This window comes from Amphiprion ocellaris, chromosome 12 (assembly GCF_022539595.1).
Source record: "Amphiprion ocellaris isolate individual 3 ecotype Okinawa chromosome 12, ASM2253959v1, whole genome shotgun sequence".
NCBI classification, from domain to species: Eukaryota; Metazoa; Chordata; class Actinopteri; family Pomacentridae; genus Amphiprion; species Amphiprion ocellaris.
Genome location: NC_072777.1, coordinates 21,343,608 through 21,350,700, shown reverse-complemented (window position 1 = coordinate 21,350,700; position 7,093 = coordinate 21,343,608).

Sequence of the window (7,093 nt, the reverse complement as noted above, 5' to 3'; positions counted from 1 at the left end):
GTAACAAAAGTAACAGATGGACTTATATGTCTAGTGTGGAAAAATACTAGCCTACACGTATCTCCCACTACACCACAATGATTACATTTAACAAAAATAGCATCTCTCGGGCGTATTCGATTGCATTTCTATTGCGCACTGCTCATCTCTACTTTTTTGTTCACCGCAAATGTATATGCGCATGTTTCAAATGATTTTTCCTGTTTTGAAAAAAAAAAAAAATCGTAAAATAAGTCGTAATAGGCAGTTTCCTCTGGACCCTCGTTGTATCATATTTTCAGTGGATATATTGCTAAACAGGACAACAAACTATTTGTTTTAAAAACAGCGTTCATCTTGCTCAATGTAACATAGAGGTAAATCGCAAAATAAGACACAACTCACAGGTGGAGAAAAAAAGCTGTAAAAGACAAATCGAGAGTGGAGGGATTTTTTTTTTTTTTAGCTCTCTTCTCTTGCAGCGCACATGAGCGCATCCTAACAGGCCTAATTCATGCAGCCGGCCGACGGTGCTGAGGGGAAATGAGTTTTGAAGGTTGCCGGAAACAATCGCATATCTCTATGAAATATGGGTCAGAGCTCGTGCAGCAAGCTGTGTAACATGATGCACAAACTCAGATTTTCATTCAGAAGCCCCCATAACAGCAAAATGGCATATATGCTATTGAAGAGGATTAGAGTGTATATAGCTGGGCGATTGTTAAAAACGCCAGCAAAATAATAAAACAGGTTCACTGCAATCGAATCAAAAAAGACAATGTTGTTATAGTCTTAGGGCATTATTGCGAAACCAACCGACAGCAAGGTCACCATTACCTGACGAAATGTAATATTCTAAAAATATTATGGAGAAAGGCCAACCTTAAGAAATGAATTCAGTTCATACAAGTTTTATCGGCATCGCACAAAAACACAAAATAGATTATCATTAAGCACAGTAAGGTAGAGACCTCACAATATTACATAGAAAAACTCAACAGTAGCCCCCCAATGAGCAAGCACTTACTAGCAATCCATAGAAAAACTCCTATTTCACATTTTGTATACAAGAACTGGACCTAAAACAATCAAATTCTCTCTATATACATTACCGGTCAAAAATTTGGACATACTTTCTCATTCAGTGGTCTATATTAATAATAATTATTTAATATTTAATATTTACACGCACACACACACACACACACACAAACACACTCTCGCTGCGGTGGCTTCAGTTGCACATCTCCTTCGGCAGCTCATGGGGTTTATATATGTATATATATATATATATATATATATATATATATATATATATATATATATATACATATATATATATATATATATACATATATATATATATATATATATACATATACATATATATACATATACATATATATATATATATATATATATATATATATATATATATATATATATATATATATATATATATATATATATATATATATATTAAATAAAAGTGGCTAACCTTTACAATCTGAGTATTTTGGTGCCTTTGCTCAATATATATTTTCATTTTAACTTACACAAAAATACCGCAAAATAACTAGCATATAATGTCCCATAGTCCCATAAAATTGCACCATAATATACAAATATTCGAAAAAAACTACAATAATTAAAACTCGAAGTGCGCTGATTTTTCATTTTTCACACAAGTATGTGGAAAAGTTTTATAGATACACTACAAACTTTATTGGTATGTAATCTTGCTTGTAAGTTGCACAGATGTTTCTGTTATTATAGAGAATATTGCAACAATAATAAGTTAAGAATATGTTACTCTCACAACCGAGTGACCAAAAAAGTAAGGTTATGTTAAAATAATGTTAAATACCTTTTCCATACTAGATAATCATCAGGTTCTAGGTCATTGCAACTGTTTTATTTTTTGTTTGCTTGCTTGCTTGTTTGTTTGTTTGTTGTCACAGCACTCATCCAGTTCATGATTGAGATCTGGGAAAATGATGACATCATTACATCACCACAAGTCCAGTGGAGCAAATTATAGTGTTAGTTATCAGATGGACAAAAAGCAGCTGTTTCACTGGAGTATAAAAACTTCTTTATGTCCACCTTAAAGTGAAAATGAGCACAACAGAAAGGTTAGTTTTGACTCTTGATTATACATGGAACGTGTGGTTGTAAGCCATTGTGGATGTTTACAAGGGAGAGTTGGGGTCATAGCCTTACTGTCTAAATCAGATTTATTTCAAGTAACCAATGGATTATATTTAGCTGCATAATCTTACACCTTACTGACACCTGAATAGAAATGTTAATGTTATAATGTCTGACATGTCAAAATGTCAAGTGTTAGCAGTGGTATTGCGATCTTAAACATTTTTCAAATTATTGAATGATTAATAAGTGTCAGAAATCTCCCTAGTCTGATATACTGAACTAATTATTCAGGAAGTGTTTTGTGCACACGTTGACGGAGGAAAATATAAAATTTTGAGCAACTTTTGGAATGATGACCAATACAGATTTTATTCTTAAAGTATCAGCCACATCTTGTCAAAGATAATCTTCATTTCAAATTGCAGTAAAGCTTTTTTTTTTTTTTTTTTTTTACAGCCAGCAGTCTACAATTAGTAACACAAACAATTACTAAGATGCAAGTACAAGAATTACATTAAAGGAACAACAAAGCTGCACTGAAATGTTTTTGACTAACAGACCTCTTTATGGTGAGTCCAGTCTTTTTTAAATACAGATAGTGCAACAGATCCATGTAAAGAAGTTGTCCTCATTGGAGGAGGGAAGAACAGAGAGTTGTCTTTCTCAAAACACTCATCTTATCAATTATGTCTTCATCCTGTCAAACAGTCATAGCCACTGGCCTAGATATTTAGAAGTGATGCACATGCATCCATTACCTAGTCTGCATGCCGTGTGTGCACCAAACCTAGCCTCCTTTCCTCAAGTCAGCTTCTTTCTTTCTTTCTTTCTTTCTTTCTTTCTTTCTACTATGGCAGTAAATATGGAAATTGGAGAGTGTTGACTTACATGTGCTCCCTAACCACTTCACCATGCATTTGGTGGCACATAGAGGGTATAGGGATAATGTCTAGAGAGATAGTGTGACCAATCGTCTATGCAAGCTTGGTCAAACACAATTTTGCATTTGCATGTTATCTTCTTCTCACCCAGTCCGGTGATCCAAGTCTCCATCCATATGGATAGTTATTTATTCCCAGGATGGATCATGTGCTGAGCATGCTCCCTGTTTAGTTTTGGAATCAGGAAAATTAAGTGTGGAGACAGGCCTTCTTGTTAGTTTTACTTGGAGCAACACATGAGAGGGGTCAAAGGTCAGAGTTGATAAAGTTGCCAAGAGGATGATGAGTCGGCTTCTTGGGCAGCTGACGGCCATGTTTGACTTGTCTGTTCTGTATACAGCACACTCATTCTGATATCATCTGTCTCTTCGTGTAATCCAAGACTGTCTGCCAGATATAGGGCTCTGGAGGCCAGATCGGCTGTTCTTTCAGATGTGGCTGAAGATGCTGTTGTTCATTATGACTCTAGGTGGGTGTTTATGAAGTAAATATTGGGGAGCCATCAAGGACGACTCTGGTATATGAACACACTTTGATGCTTTAAGTGTAGTATAAGGCTAAGGGATGTGAATGCAACAAAATCCTCAGTACTAGTCTTAACTCTGAATTCGGCATTGACTAGTTTTGTACTTTTACCCTACAGCACTGTTTTCTCATTGAAAGATATTCTTGCCTAACTAAGACCATCAGTGTCCCATTCGCTTAGGTTTACAAAGAGATCAGTATTTTCTGTCAGACAGGCGGCCCTTCTTACCCTGCAGCTCTGTCCATCTAGCTCTGGATATGTGCTTTCTTTCAGATTAGGGCGAGATAGAGGAGGATTTGGACAGGCACAAAGGACACTGAACTTAACGCACTGGCTCCTGTGCTGAAATCAACGTGACACATGTCGTCACAGGTTTTTCACCTTACATTTTTTGTTGCCACTGTTGGTCAGCCTGTGTAACAGCCCTCCACATTTTAGATAGCAGAACTCTGCAACATCTGACCCCACCCATCAACCAAACCCTTCTTCTCATCCCCAACAAGCTGTTTAGTTCACAGGCATGTCCTGCAAACAAGTCAAAGAGGTTTATTAAAATTTCATTCGCAGGCCTGCATTCTTTTTTTTTGTTTGACTTTTATTAATCCAGGAAAACTCTGCGAAGGAGGCCGAGAAAGGCTGCAGCAGCGCATTCACATAAAAAATGAACAACAAGAAAGATGTGAGGAATTATGGAGAATCAAGCCTAATGTTGGGTAAATAAAGTAAGAGTAAAATAGACACTCATGATGCTTTATCTGTCAGCAGCAGGTGAAAGGCTATGTTTTCTTCTTGGTCATAGCAGTTTTGAAGCTATGCCATACACTTTCTACTTACAAACAAATCTGTTGCCACTTTGAAATGACTACAAATGGCTTTTCTGAGTTGTTGTTATTTCAGATCTGTGCTTAGTTCCATTGATTTTCCCACTGCAGTGTTTGTGGCTGATTCTGATGATAGTATCAAATGTATTTAAATTTGCTCTGACAAATTAGCAGCTGTAGTCAATCTTAATCTCGAATGAGAAATTCAAAGTAATAATTTAAGTTGCAGTATTTTTGACGCAGTACATATTGTGATACTTCCAGAAGACCTGAAATATATTTAACCTACCACAGTGTTTTATGATTTCTATCAGAGATCAGAACAGCGTTCATGATATGTTGCAGTATATATTTTCAATTGTAAGTTACAACATGCCAGACTGTGACAAAAATATACAGGTGTCATACATTTTTATTTAACACACATGCAGTGTTACATTTGGGTATTCCAGCTTGTATTTCACAGGTGCAGGAAAGACTTCATTGAGGACACAGTGAGGATACACCTGTGCATCCTTGCTCATAGCTCCTCCAGCAGCCTCCTCAATCCTCGATCCTCGAGATGCATTTTAGATAATGAGATGCCTTTTGTTAGGATGCACTAAGATCAATGTCCCGGTCATGGGCAGAAGGACCAAGGATTGGAAAGCTGAGAAGGCTGAAATTTGTTAATTGAGATGAGTCCATGGGAGTCCATGGTCTGTTTTCCTGTATTTTCAGGTAAGCAAAAGTGGGTTAAACATGTATAAAAGTCCTCAGCCGGTTATTAAGGTTATAGCAGTGGTGAAGTAGCTGTTCCTGTGTCTGGTGGTTTTCGTGAATATGGCTCTGTCGCGACTGCCAGAGGGGAGGGGGGAGAAAAGTTTATTTCCAGGCTGAGTGGGGTCTCTGATGATGTTCCCTACCCCCTTCCTGGTTCTAATGGAGAACAGTTCCTGGATAGAGGACAGGGGGGCTCCAATGATGAAGTCCACTATTATCATCACAGTCTTGAGTGTGTTCAGCTCCAGGTTTTTCTGGCTGCACCAAATCACCAGCCGCTCAGCCTCCTGCCGATATGCAGACCTGTCACTGTCCTGGATCAGGCCAATGACTGTTGTGTCATCTGCAAACTTCAGGAGATTAACAGCTGGGTGCTTGGAGGTGCAGTCGTTGGTGTAGAGGGAGAAGAGTAGTGGAGACAGGACACACCCCTGGGGGATGCCAGAGCTAACAGTCCAGGTGATTGAGATGACATCTCCCAGCTTCACCTTCACTCCTGTTAGCATCCTCCTTGCTATGGCAGAGCTGTGGTGGTGAACCATGGCTTGTTGTTGTTGAAAGTCCTACAAGTTTTGGTTGGCACATACATGTCCTCACAGAAACTGGTGCAAGCTGTCACAGTGTGTGTCAGATCATTCTGGTTGTTGTTTGCAGCTTCAGAAACACTTCAATCTGTGCAGTCAAAACAGGCTTGACGTTCCTGCTTTGCCTGATTGGTCCATTTCCTCACAATTTCAGCCACAGGCTTTGCAGATTTTAGTTTCTGCCTGTATGTGGGGATGAGATGGACCAAACAATGATCAAAGTGTCCCAAAGCTGCCCGGGGAACAGGTGGTATGCTCCTTTAATAATTGTGTGGCAGTGGTTCAGTGTATTGCTGTCTCTGGTGGGACAGATGATATGTTGTTGTCACGAGGTTGGGGGTTTGAACCCAGAGGGCAAACACTGCACACAGGCACAGCCAGAGGACTGGTTCCGACAAAGGCGTTTATTGTCACAATACAGTCCAGCAAAGCGGGCAAACTCTCTAAACTAAATAAAACAGAGCCCAGGCAATAGGAAAAGAGAAGAAGCTATGAGAAGAGAGGAGGAGAGAGAGAGGAGAGGAGGAGAAGATGAGAGGAAGAGGCAAGAGAAAGCAGCAGGAAGAGGAGCCAGGCCCTGACAGCTGTTTGTATTTTAGTAGTTCTTGGTTTAATCTTGATCTGTTAAAGTCCCCCATGATGACAATAAAAAGCGAGTTTGGGTGTTTCTTTTCAAAGATGTATAATTGTTCAGTGAGAGTTTGCAGCCCTTCATTCACATTGGCTTGAGGAGAGATGTAAACTCCAACCATGATGAAGGAGGAAAACTCCAGCGGCGAATAAAACGGCTTGCAGTTTATGAAAAGGGACTCCAGGTTAGGACTGCAAAGTCTTGACAGAACTGTGACAGATGTGCACCAACCTTCATTAATACAGCAGCAAATTCCACCGCCATTTGACTTCCCTGATAGCTCCACGTGGTGGAGAAAGAAGATGTAATCCGACGCATATGTAATCCAGTGGTCAGGTACTGCTTCACTGAGCCAGGTTTCAGTGAAGCAAAGGCAGCAGAATGTGCAAAGTCCTTGTTGGATCCATTGAGGAGAGGCAGCTCGCCCATTTTGTTGGGCAAAGAGCAGAGGTTCACCAGGTGACTGGATGGGAGCGGTGTTCGGATTCCCTACTGTCAGAGTTTTATGAGTGCACCAGCTCTCTTGCCCTGTCTGCTGCATCTTCTCCATGTCCCATACAGAGTCGCTGCTCCTCCAACTAAAAATTCCAGAAAACTCTCTGGATTTGAGGAAAAAGTTGGAAAATTGTCCGGAGAGGACTCTCTGATGTTGAGCAGCTCCTCTCTGCTGTAAGTTATTGGACTCAGATCACCAA